Source organism: Heptranchias perlo, chromosome 10 (assembly GCF_035084215.1).
Source record: "Heptranchias perlo isolate sHepPer1 chromosome 10, sHepPer1.hap1, whole genome shotgun sequence".
Taxonomy (NCBI): domain Eukaryota; kingdom Metazoa; phylum Chordata; class Chondrichthyes; order Hexanchiformes; family Hexanchidae; genus Heptranchias; species Heptranchias perlo.
The window spans coordinates 31364093-31376276 of record NC_090334.1 but is presented as its reverse complement, the minus strand read 5'-3'; the positions used below and the strand labels follow the sequence as shown (position 1 = coordinate 31376276).

The 12184-nt window shown below is 40.8% G+C and overlaps 1 protein-coding gene across 2 annotated transcripts in view; it reads left to right on the top strand.

The window, feature by feature from the left end:
- Positions 1-12184, top strand: part of prkd1 (protein kinase D1) — a 249547-nt gene that overhangs the window by 152043 nt on the left and 85320 nt on the right. The gene's annotated exons all lie outside the window — the stretch shown is intronic.

The window sequence follows — 12184 nt, the reverse complement described above, 5'->3', positions numbered from 1 at the left end:
AGGAAAAAATTTGCAGGGCTATGGGGAAAGGGCAGTGGAGTGGGACTAGCTGGATTTCTCTTGCATAGAGCCAACGCAGACTCGATGGGCCGAATGGTTTTCTTCCGTGCTGTAACCTATCTGTGATTCTAGTGGGTAAAGAATAGCCTCTAACGATGGAGTGCAGGGAATGAGGTATGATCAGTATTCCAGTGTAAGAACAACAGAGGGTACAAGTACAGTGATGTTCTAGAGATGAAAGAATACTGCCTTGGGCATCAAAAGTTCGGCCAACACAGTAATAGAGTAGATCGATTGTGATCTCAATATCTGTACTGGTGATGGACCAGAGCAGAGGAAGCTTGGAGCAAGGGCACCCGTAAGGAAGCTCAGGGTATTTTTTCTCAAGGAGAGAAGGAGAGGGTGAAGGCTGTTACATTGTTGTGATTTTACTCATACACTTTTCTTAGGTTCAGCATCTCAGACCATTCCCATTCATGAGGTGTTGCTCCCTATGAAGCATCTTTACGTGCTTTATCTAGAAATTTGCATAGGGACCAAAGAGAAAACTCCTGTCACTGTATTTCCATCTATTGGCTGTATCACATGGACTGACGTGATCTGCCTTGCCATCAGAAGGCGGTAGAATAAACATTTCACTAGACCATGGCTAAGGCTAAAAAAACTGCTAAACAAATTATTAAACAGTAAATAGTCAAATAAAGAATGACAATAATACACAGTAGATTTACCAGAGTAACAAGCTTAATGATCTCTCCTGGGAAGATAGAAAATAACAAGCAGCTGCACCTGCTGCGCTAAACTTCAGTGTAAACTTGATCTGGCACAAGGTCCTTAAATATTAACCTTACAGTGCATTACCCCTCCTATAAAGGGCTATAGAGTGCCAGGCAGTGGGATTAGTTTTGGGTTAATTGTAGCAAATAGCCAGCATTAACACAATAGGCCAGATGGCCTTCTCTATTGTAAACTTATGCAGTTTTACCTTTCTGCAGCATCTGATATGGTTGGCCACGCTGTCCGCCTGCAATGACTCTCCATGGAACTGCTCTCGCACCTTTCCATTCCATTCGTCCGGATGCAGCGAGTACCTTCTCAAGCAATGACCTCTCAGTCACCTCCAGAGACCCCAAGGATCTTATATCTTTTTAAATTTGTTTTCACAATGTGGACAACACTGGCAAGGCTACATTTATTGTCCATTCCTATTTTCCCTGAGAAGACAGTGGTAGGCCACTTGAAGTGCTGTAGTCCTCGGTTGTGATAGTACACCCACAATATTAGCAATTGTTTTTACAACTGAGTGGCTTGCTAGATCACTTCAGCGTACAATAAAAGACAACTACCTAGTGGGACTGCAGTCATTAGTCCTGTGTAGGCCAAACCAAGTAGGGGTAGCAGGTTCCCTTCCCTGAACTAAATGGGATGTGCAACAATCCAGCCGTCATGGTTTCTCTTTTCTGGTGTCAGCTCAAAAATTACCAGATTTTATAGGAATGGTAGTGTAGTGGTTGTGTTACTGCACTAGTAAACCAGAGGCTTAGACTAATAATCCAGAGAATGTAAGTTCAAATCCTACCATGGCAGTTTGAGAATTCTGAATTCAGTTTAAAAAGTCTGGAAATAAGAAGCTGGTATCAGTAAAAAGTGACCATGAAGCTGTTGGATTATCACTAAAACCCAACTGGTTCACTAATGTCCTTTGGGAAGGAAACCTGCCGTCCTTATCTGAACTGGCCGATATGTGACTCCAGTCCCACAACAACATGGTTGATTCTTAACTGTCTTCTGAAGTGGCCTAGCAAGCCATTCAGTTGTATCAAACCAGGGCAATTAGGGGTGGACAATAAATTCTGGCCTTGCCAGTGAAGCCCACATCCTGAGAATAAAAAACAATTATCTAAATCAGTTTCACAGCTTGCCGTGTTGGGAACTCAAGACCTCTGGATTGCTAGTCCAGTACCAGAACCATGTCCTTTTCTTTATCTACATGCTGCTGCTTGATAACATCATTCAAAGACACAGGGTCAGTGTCCACAAGTATGCTTATGACATCCAACTCTACCTCTCTTCCACATCTCTCGAGCCCTGACTAAATCTGTGCTGTCAGACTGCTTGTCCAATATCAAGTCTTGGAAGGGTTGCAAAAGGAGTAGAGGAGCAGAGAGACTTAGGGGTTCAGATACACTAATCTTTAAAAGTGGGAGGACAAGTTAAGACAAAATAAGGGATCCTAGGTTTTATAAATATGGATACAGAGTACAAAAATGAAGAGCTATGCTAAACCTATACAAATCATTTGCTTGATCACAGTTAGAATATAATCTCCAGTTTTAGGGCTTTACTTTAACACGTAAGTCAAGACTATGGAGAGAGTGCAAAAGATTATACCAAAGAGCAAAAGCTTTAGTTATAAGGAGAGACTAGATAAACTCGGGCGCATTTCATTAGAAAAAAGGATAAGAGCGATTTGATAGAGTTCAAAATTATGAAGGGTTTTAATAAGCTATTTAAACTGGCCAGTGAGTCGGTAACTAGAGGGCATAAATTTAAGATCATCACCAAAGGAATGAAGAGCTAGTTTAGAAGAAATCTTTTTATGCAGAGGGTTATTGAGGAAGAAATATCTTTGTGATAGATTTTATTTTAACAAAGGAGTGGAGCTGGGCTACAGACAGAGGCACAAGGAGGGGTTGGAGTGGATGGGCAGCAGGCCAGATTCCAATTTCAGCAGAGCTGAGCCTGGAACGGTGGAAAGCCTAGGAGGGAGTGTGGGCAGGTGACGAGCCATTGGAGCAGGCAGAAATAAAGTGGAGGGAAAATGTTTGGGGAACAAGGAGGTTGCTGGGAGGGGAGAGAGCAGAAAAAAAAGGTCAAGAAAGGGAACATGGCAGGAGCAGGCAATAATGCTTACAGTCAGGTCAGGAAATTTCAGAGCAGGGCTGTAAAGTGAGGTAGTGATGGTGCTGGTACATGAGGCGCTGGGCAACTGAGGAACTAGCCATTATAATTTTAGCAGGGTACAAACTAAAGAGGTCGATAGCAGAGCCCCAAAGCAAAATTTACATCAGCAGGCCCATGCCAAAGGATTGATTGAGTTAGGGATTAAAATTGGAAGGACTACGCTTCAGGCTGGGTTTGGGTGGGCATTTTTTATTAACAAAATAACAGAGCCAGAAGGTTAAACAAAGGTGAATAGAGATCTGATTGAGAGTTCAAAGTTAAGAAGGGTTTTAATAAGCTAAATAGAGAAAAACTATCAGCAGGCATCATTGTCAGAGGAAAAAATATTAAAAATATTAAATTTTAAAAACTCACAGGCAGTTCAGTACAGTGTATGTCCACTATAAATTTATTTGAACCAATGACCTGTGATTCGGGGATAGGGCAGGGGAGTGGGACTAGCTGGATTGCTCTTGCAGAGAGCAGGCACAGACTCGATGGGCCAAATGGCCTCTTTCCGTGCTGTAACCTTTCTATGATTCTGTGATTTTATTCAATAGTTTGAAATCCACAGCGTGGTGGAGCCGGGAGATTGAGGTGTTACAGAGCCACCACTGGTCGAGGATGTAATTACAATGTGACAAGCTTACATAGGTGCTTCCATTACAAATGTGGACATAGGAATTTATAATGGGAAAAGTAGACATAAAAGTGTAATAAAAAAGGTGAATACCGGAATTAAGGTTTTGTAGACAAGATGTGTTGCAGCTTCTTCTGGTAAGCAAGTTAGAAAATTATACATCAACTTATTAGGTGATGGCACCAACTGACATATCATTCTTTTCACTGAACACCTGTATTTTACTGGGCTATAAACCACTTGCAAGAAAACAATGTCGAACATGCTTTAGAGAATTTCTATTTTAGGTTAAAAAAGGACCAACTAAACTATTTATACATATTCTTAAATAGTGAAAATGCTGCTTGGTCTTTATTTATATTTGCAATATTTGTCCAGTTTCAATTTGGGATGACTCCAGCACATTGAGAATTGCATAATTTCAGTTTAAACCAAGTAATGTAAAAATGTAATAAATCAGGATCTCACTCCAATCCAATAACAAATGTGCACTTCATCAGTTCATATAGTCTCAGATACTGATGATCATGGATGGGGGGAAGGGTGTGGTTAGCACAATAAATTCAGCTGATGGGTGATGGGATGAAAGTGGCCTCTCAGCTAGCTGTCAGTTTCCTTATATGAATTGAGATTGGAAAGTATGAACCTCGTCCCTAGTTGGCAGGAGTCCACTGCACAAAATTGCTCATAATTTAATACAATTGGCACTAAACTGACTGTTGAGTGCTCTTCTGAAGTTTGGATTCAAGTATACTGTTAGGGTGGAGGTTGACTTTGTACTTTTCCTGCTTTGTAGCAGACATGGTTGTGTTTGACCTTGACATAAAATGCCAAAGTAGAAAAGTGTTTAATTCCCTAACATGGACATCCCACAAAAAACTTTATAATATCAAGAATATTTTTGCCAGCTCTTCTGTCTGTCCAGCAATCCCAATGCCAACTAATTGCCATAATCAGATACTTTAAATTAGGATTTGCTAGAAATTAATAGTTATTTATAATATAGCAATTTTTAAATGTTCATGAATAGCTACAAAGAGAAATTATATGGCATCTAATGAAACATTTCAGATAGTAGTTAACTGCAATAGTTATCAGGATAATTAACATTCAAAGCTTTCATCTTTATGAGTATCTGATCCCAGTAGTGGGATATATATTAACCAATAAGAAGAGAAAGTAACCAGAGGTTACACAATTAACCATGCGATGGAGGAAAAATCATGAGGTAAGTTGCCAGCAAAGGGTGACAAAACAGAGAGTAAGAGCTACAAAAAGGGAGTATGAAAAGAAACATGCAAGGGATATCAAAATCAACACAAAAATTTTTTACAATTATTAGGAAAAAGAGGGTGGTCAAGAGCAATATGGGCTCCTTAAAAACTGAAATTGGTGATATTGTGAATGAAAATAAGGAAATGGCAGACATGTTAAATCATTACTTTGCATCAGTATTTACAGTAGAGGAATAGGGTAACATGCCGGACGTCCCAAGGAAACTAATTTTGAATCATGTACGGGGACTCACCATAAATAATGTAAGCAAATTAACAGTAATGAAGAAAATATGGCACTCAAGAGTGACAAATCCCCAGGACCAGATGGTTTCCATCCCAGGGTTTTAAAGGAAGTAGGTGAGAACATTGCAGATGCCCTAACTATAATTTTCTAAAGTTCTCTCGATTCAGGAACCATTCCTTGAAAATTGTACATCTCACTCCGCTATTTAAGAAGGGTGAGAGAGGGAAACCAGGGAATTATAGACCAGTTAGCCTAGCATCTGTTGTCGGGAAATTATAAGAGTCTATAATTAGGGATAGAGTGACTGAGCACCTTGAAAATTTTCAGCTGATCAGAGAGAGCCAGCTTGGATTTGTAAAGGGGTAGGTCATGCCTGACGAACCTTTTTTGAAGAGGTGACTAAAATACTGGACAGGGGAATTTCTATGGATGTTGTTTATATGGACTTCCAGAAGGCATTTGATAAAGTCCCTCATAGGAGACTGTTAGTTAAAGTTGAAGTTCATGAATTGAGGGCAAATTGTTGATCTGGTTAGGAAATTGGCCGAGTGACAGGAGACAGAGGGTGGGGATGATGGTCATGTACTCAAATTGGCAGGATGTGATGCGTGGTGTCCCACAGAGATCTGTGTTGGGGCCTCAACTATTCACTGTATTTATTAACGACTTAGATGATGGGATAGAGAGTCACATACCCAAGTTTGCCGATGACACAAAGATGGGAAGCATTGTAAGCAGTGTAGATGGAAGCATCAAATTACAGCAAGATATTAATGAATAGGAAAAACGGTGGCAAATGGATTTCAATGTAGGCACGTGTGAGGTCATCTACTTTGGACCTAAAAAGGATAGATCAGTACGTTCTAAATGGTGAAAAGCTTGAAACAATGGAGGTCCAAAGAGACTTCGGGGTCCATGTACACAGATCATTAAAATGTCATGGACAGGTACAGGAAATAATCAAAAAGGCTAATGAAATGTGGGACTTTATATCTAGAGGACTAGAATACAAGGGGGTAGAAGTTATCCTACAGCTATACAAAGCCCTGGTTAGACCACACCTGGAATACTGTGTTCATTTCTGGGCACTGCACCTTAGGAAGGATATATTGGCCTTGAAGGGAGTGCAGCGCAGATTTACTAGAATGATACCTGCACTCCAAGGGTTAAATTACGAGGAATGATTACACAGACTAGGGTTGTATTCCCTGGAATTTGGAAGATTAAGGGGTGATTTGATCGAAGTTCTCAAGATATTAAGGGGAACTGATAGGGTAGATAGAGAGAAACTATTTCTGCTGATTGGGAAGTCTAGGATTAGGGGACATAGCCTAAAAATTAGGGCCAAGACTTTCAGGAGTAAAGTTAGGAAACACTTCTACATGCAAAGGGTGGTAGAAGTTTGGAACTCTCTTGCACAAACGGCAGTTGATGCTAGCTCAATTGTTAATTTTAAATCTGAGATTGATAGATTTTTGTTAACCAAAGGTATTAAGGAATATAGGGCTATGGCGGGTATATGGAGTTAGGTCAGCCATGATCTCATTGAATGGCAGAACAGGCTCAAGGGGCTAAATGGCCTACTCCTGTTCCTATGTTCCTACTGCCAGTCGACCTGCATTCTGTTCTCGTATGATAGGGGGTGGGGTGGGGGATAGACTATACTACAGACTTTCCATTAACCTAACAATACTGCTGTATAACAGCAAACAGAAAGCATATTTTTGAGGCGAACTAATTTTCCACATGTTAAAATAGAGCAATTAGCAGTCTCGCAATGATCCAGTGGAAGTCACTCCTACAGATCCTAGATCACTGCGTTCAATTGTCAGTTGCGAATGGAATTCAAATCTTAGGCCATCAAGCCGAGAGTCAGCATAGTGTTGCTGAAGCTGCAGGGCATTGCCTAATATCATTCATTTCTAAAGCAGACATGGAAAAAAGGTAAATAAAATCAATGGACAACAAAATATGTATTGATGAGCAGTTCAATAAAGTAAGAGTCATGAACTATAGAAAATTAACAGTGCATAAGCAATCTTAATAACACATGTAATATGGAAGGTGTAAAAAAGATACTTTGCACCAATTGTCTGTTCTTGTTTTATGCTTGATATTCCACACCATCATCACTAACTACGATGCTTTTTCTACTCAGCTGTTCAGCACCTCATAAAGTTTGAAACAGCCACCATTAATGCCAATGTTGGTTTGGCCAATGAGAGATGTGGTGGCAGTGTGCAGGCGGTAGAGAACAGATGTAATATTTTACAAATGTACAGAAAGAGCTTAGTAGCTGCACAGCAGAAGTAGGTGTTGGCACCCCAGCATATTGTACCTTGCAATGGTATTAGGCTGTAGCTCTTTGTCAGGTTGATTTCACAAACCTGGCTGAGCCACCATGCGAAGGTGCCAATTCTCCTCAGCTTTGTGGATGGAGAAAAACATAGCCAAATTGACCTGGTCTTCTTTTCCAAACTCCCTAGTAGCCAGTCAAATTAGGAATTGGTGACCTGCTCATTCTCTCAGAGAAATCTGTAAGAGAAGCAAGAGTGAAAAAGTGGGAGAGTGGGGAAAAAAAGAAAACTAGATATTTTATCATTTGTTCAAATAATCCTTGAAGCTAAGATCAAAATCTTCCAATCCTCCTTGGATATGGGAGCAGTGACAGAGGACTGGAGGATTACACCCTTGTTCAAAAAAGGGGAGAGGGATAAACCCGGCAACTACATGTCAGTCAGCCTAACGTCGGTGGTTGGGAAACTTTTAGAGACAATAATATGGGACAAAATTAATTGGCATTTGGAAAAATATGGGCTAATAAATGAAAGCCAGCACAGATTTGTTGAAGGCAAATCGTGTTTGACTAACTTGATTGAATTCTTTAATGAAGTAACAGAAAGGATTGATGAGGGTAGTGCAGTTGATGTTGTGCATATGGACTTTCAAAAGGCATTTGATAAAGTACCACATAATAGACTTGTTAGCAAAATTGAAGCCCATGGGATTAAAGAGACAGTTGCTGTGTGGATACGAAGTTGGCTAAGGAACAGAAAGCAGAGAATGGTGGTTAACGTTTGTTTTTCAGACTGGAGGGAACTGTGCAGTGGTGTCCCCGAGGGCTCGGTGTTGGGAGCACTGCTCTTTTTGATATATATTAATGATCTGGGCTTGGGTATACAGGGCATAATTTCAAAGCTTGCAGCTGACAGGAAACTCGGAAATGTAATAAATAGTAAGACGGACAGTACAGACTTCATAGACAGACTGATGAAATGGGCAGACATATTGCTGATGAAATTTAATGCAGAGAAGTGTGAAGTGATTCATTTCGGTAGGAAGAATGAGGAGAGGCAATATAAACTAAATGGTACAATTTTAAAGGGGATGCAGGAACAGAGAGACCTGGGGGTGTAAGTACACAAGTCTTTGAAAGTGGCAGGACAAGTTGAGAAGCCTGTTAAAAAAGGCATATGGGATCTGTGGCTTTATAAATAGAGGCATAGAGTACAAAAGCAAGGAAGTTACGCTAAACCTTTATAAAACACTGGTTAGGCTGCAGCTTGAGTATTGTGTCCAAATCTGAGCACCACACTTTAGGAAGGATGTCAAGATCTTAGAGAGGGTGCAGGAGAGATTTACTAGAATGGTGCCAGGGATGAAAGACTTCAGTTATGTGGAGAGACTTGAGAAGCTGGGGTTATTCTCCTTAGAGCAGAGAAGGTTAAGGGGAGATTTGTTACAGGTGTTCAAAATCATGAACGGTTTTGATAGAGTAAATAAGGAGAAACTGTTTCCAGTGGCAGAAGGGTCGGTGACCAGAAGACTCAGATTTAAGGTAATTGGCAAAAGAACCAGAAGCGACATGAGGAAAAAAAATTTTACGTACGAGTTGTTATGATCTGGAATGCATTGCCTGAAAGGGTGGTGGAAGCAGATTCAATAATAACTTTCAAATGGGAATTGGATAAATATTTGAAGTGGAAAAAATTGCAGGTCTATGGGGAAATAGCAGGGGAATGGGACTAATTGGATAACTCTTTCAAAGTGCCGGCACAAGCATGATGGGCAGAATGACCTCCTTCTGTGCTGATTCTATGATTTTATGAACTTGGAATGATTATAATTGGCAGTATTCTCTGTACTGTTTCAAGTCTATTAAGAAACAATGCCAGGTTTATTATTGTAGTGTAAGAAACCGTTGCTGGCAAGGATGAAGATTTTTTTTTCCTGCACTGTACTCTTTAACATTCAGTTGAGTAGATTTTTTGAACTGTTAAGTTCAAGACTGCAGCTCAGCTGTGAGGTACGAAAATTAATGAATCGTGAGCTGTTTTCATAATGTGCAGTCTGCAGTGAAGCTAAAAATCCATTGAAACAACATTGCTCTCTACATCTGGTCTATACATCAATCCTGCTGGTAGCAACTTCAGCTAAAATGTCATCCTTAGCTCAGTGATAGCAGTCTTGTCTCTGAGTCAAATGTTTGTGTGAACTTGAGCAAACGATCTAGGCTGACACATCAGTGTAGCACTGAGGGAGTGCTACATTGTCAGAAGTATTGTTTTTTGGGTGGGATGTTAAACCAAGGCTCCGTCTGCCTGTTCAGGTGGATCTAAAAGAACCCATGGCACTATTCGAGGAGCAGCAGGGTGGTCTCCTAGAATCCTGCCCAACATTTAGGTGACACAACTGGCGAAATTTTCGGCAGAGCCGGGTTTCCTGCCGGCCACGTCCCCAAAAGTGACGGGGGAACCTGGGTAGGGTGGGACTGGAGAAGCACCTGTTCTCTCCATTGGAAGTTCCTGATGCAGCGAGAAATGGGCAGATATGGGTTCTGCTGCATCTTCCAGCTCCTTTGCTCCCTGGATGCCTAATTTCCAGTCCAAGAAGGAATGGAATTTCTCGGCTGTATTCTGTTTGAGGAGGAATGTTACTTTTGATGCTATTGCTTACTCCTGCTTAGGTAGTGAAGTACAGATGCTGCTGTTTGAGCATCTCTGGTAGCAGAATATGGAAGTGACAGCACTGGGGGGGGGGGGGGGGGAAGGGAATGCAATCTCCAGTGTTACATTATTGTTGACATGCAGCAGTATAGACAATTTGTTTGTCCACAGCTCCTCTGTGCCAACACAGCCTGCAACTCCCTCTGCCGCCACTAATTTGGGGGAGGAGAGAAAATTAACATTTATCACTGTTGTTTTTGAACTATTAAACAGCACTGGTGCCTCAGATCATTGTGCTATATACTAGCGACACAACAGGATTAAAACCTTGCCCTGAAATTACTATTGGCTAACCAATATAGAACAAAGCATTGTATCGAAACTGCCATAGCCTTTTAATGTTATAAAGTAGAGCCCTGTGCCAGAAATATTTGTTCTCCTATTCATGTGTCTCTCAGCTCCTTCCTAACTTCTTTGTTCAAATGTCTGCAAGCCATAATTCAAATAAATTGGTCCACATTAAACGCTCCCTTTCCTTTCGCAAAATAAAGCATTTTATAAATCATTGTGTCAGGAAAGACTATTACCTAAGGGAATGTGTCCAAAAAAACTAAATGCCATTCATCCTGCAAGAGGATGAGTAGAACTCTACCCACCCCACCCCCTCATCCACTTCCTCAGTAATTTCATGCTGCTATTGTGTTAAATCAAATCAATTTTCTGCATCCACTAAATGATATTAAATTCAACCCACCTTTCTATCTAAAAGATCAGTATTTGATTTTGGTTGTTTCTCTTACTGATGAATTAATAGCAAAAGAGCTTTAGCAAATAAACGGCAACATTTTCCCTTGTCCATATTTTTGCCATTCATTTTACTGGCAGCTGAAATAATTCACTGGGGAGAGAAGCCCTTTTTAAGGGTCAACAGGTTGAAAGTATATATGACTTTGGTAGGAGGTGCAGTACTTTGTTTTGAGGAAGTATTTGCTTCTCTTTCTCCTGTGCTGCAGAAGAACTTTTCAACATCATCATATTATTTTGAGTCCCAAGATGCTCTGAAAACAAAGGGACTATAAATAACCATAATCCAGACCTTAATATCTGTTTTTATATGTATTCTAGATACTAGTGGATCTTCCGTGGCATTGCACAGGGATCAGGGTTTTCTGCTTCTCCACTCACCAGCCCCTAACTTTTCTCCCATTCGCTTCAATTGCAGAAAAATCATGAGCAGGCAAGTGCAGAAGCAGAAAACCCAGAACCAAGTGTCAGCTTTAGGTGAAGCAGCGTTAGAGGGTGAGGGATAGTTGGACCAGGGTGTGCAGACATATTCAGTTCCCATTTCAAAATTATACATTCTTTTCTTATTTCATATAATCCTGTTATTTTATGCTATTATTTATAGTTAAATAGCAAAACATAAGGGTCCCCTTGACATTCAGTGCCATTACCATTGGCGAGTCCTCCACTGTTAATATATGGGGTTCACCAATGTCTAGAAACTCAACTGTTTCAGCCACATAAATGCCATGGCTACTATAGCAGGTGAGAGGTTGGGTATTCTTTGGGGAGTGGCTCACCTCCTGACTCCCAAAAGTCTTTCCACAACTCAGAAGTGTGATGGAATACTTTCCACTTGCCTGGATGGCTGCAGTTGCAGCAACACTCAGGAAGCTCGGCACTTTCTGGGTCAGAGCAATCCAATTGGTCGGTACTTCTCTCACTAGCCTAAACATCACTGGTGTACTGTGGCTGCAGTGTGTAGTATCTACACGATACACTGCAGCAACTTGCCAAGGCTTCTTCATCAGTACCTCCCAAACCCGTGACCTCCACCACCCAGAAGGACAAGGACAGCAGGTGCATGGGAACACCATCACCTCCAAATTCTCCTCCAAGTCACACACCATCCTGACTTTGACATATATCGCCATTCTTTTATCATCTCGCCACATGAAACCTTTTTTAATTAATGTTTTGACTAATTTTGTGTCTATTAAGGAAAAATGTGCCATTCAAAAGGTCTAAAAGTTGTTATTGACTGAGTAAAAATCACTCATTTTGGTTTTGTTGTGTGGGACTCTCTATACAGCTCCATGCATTCAAATGTCACTCCTAACATTTCTATGAT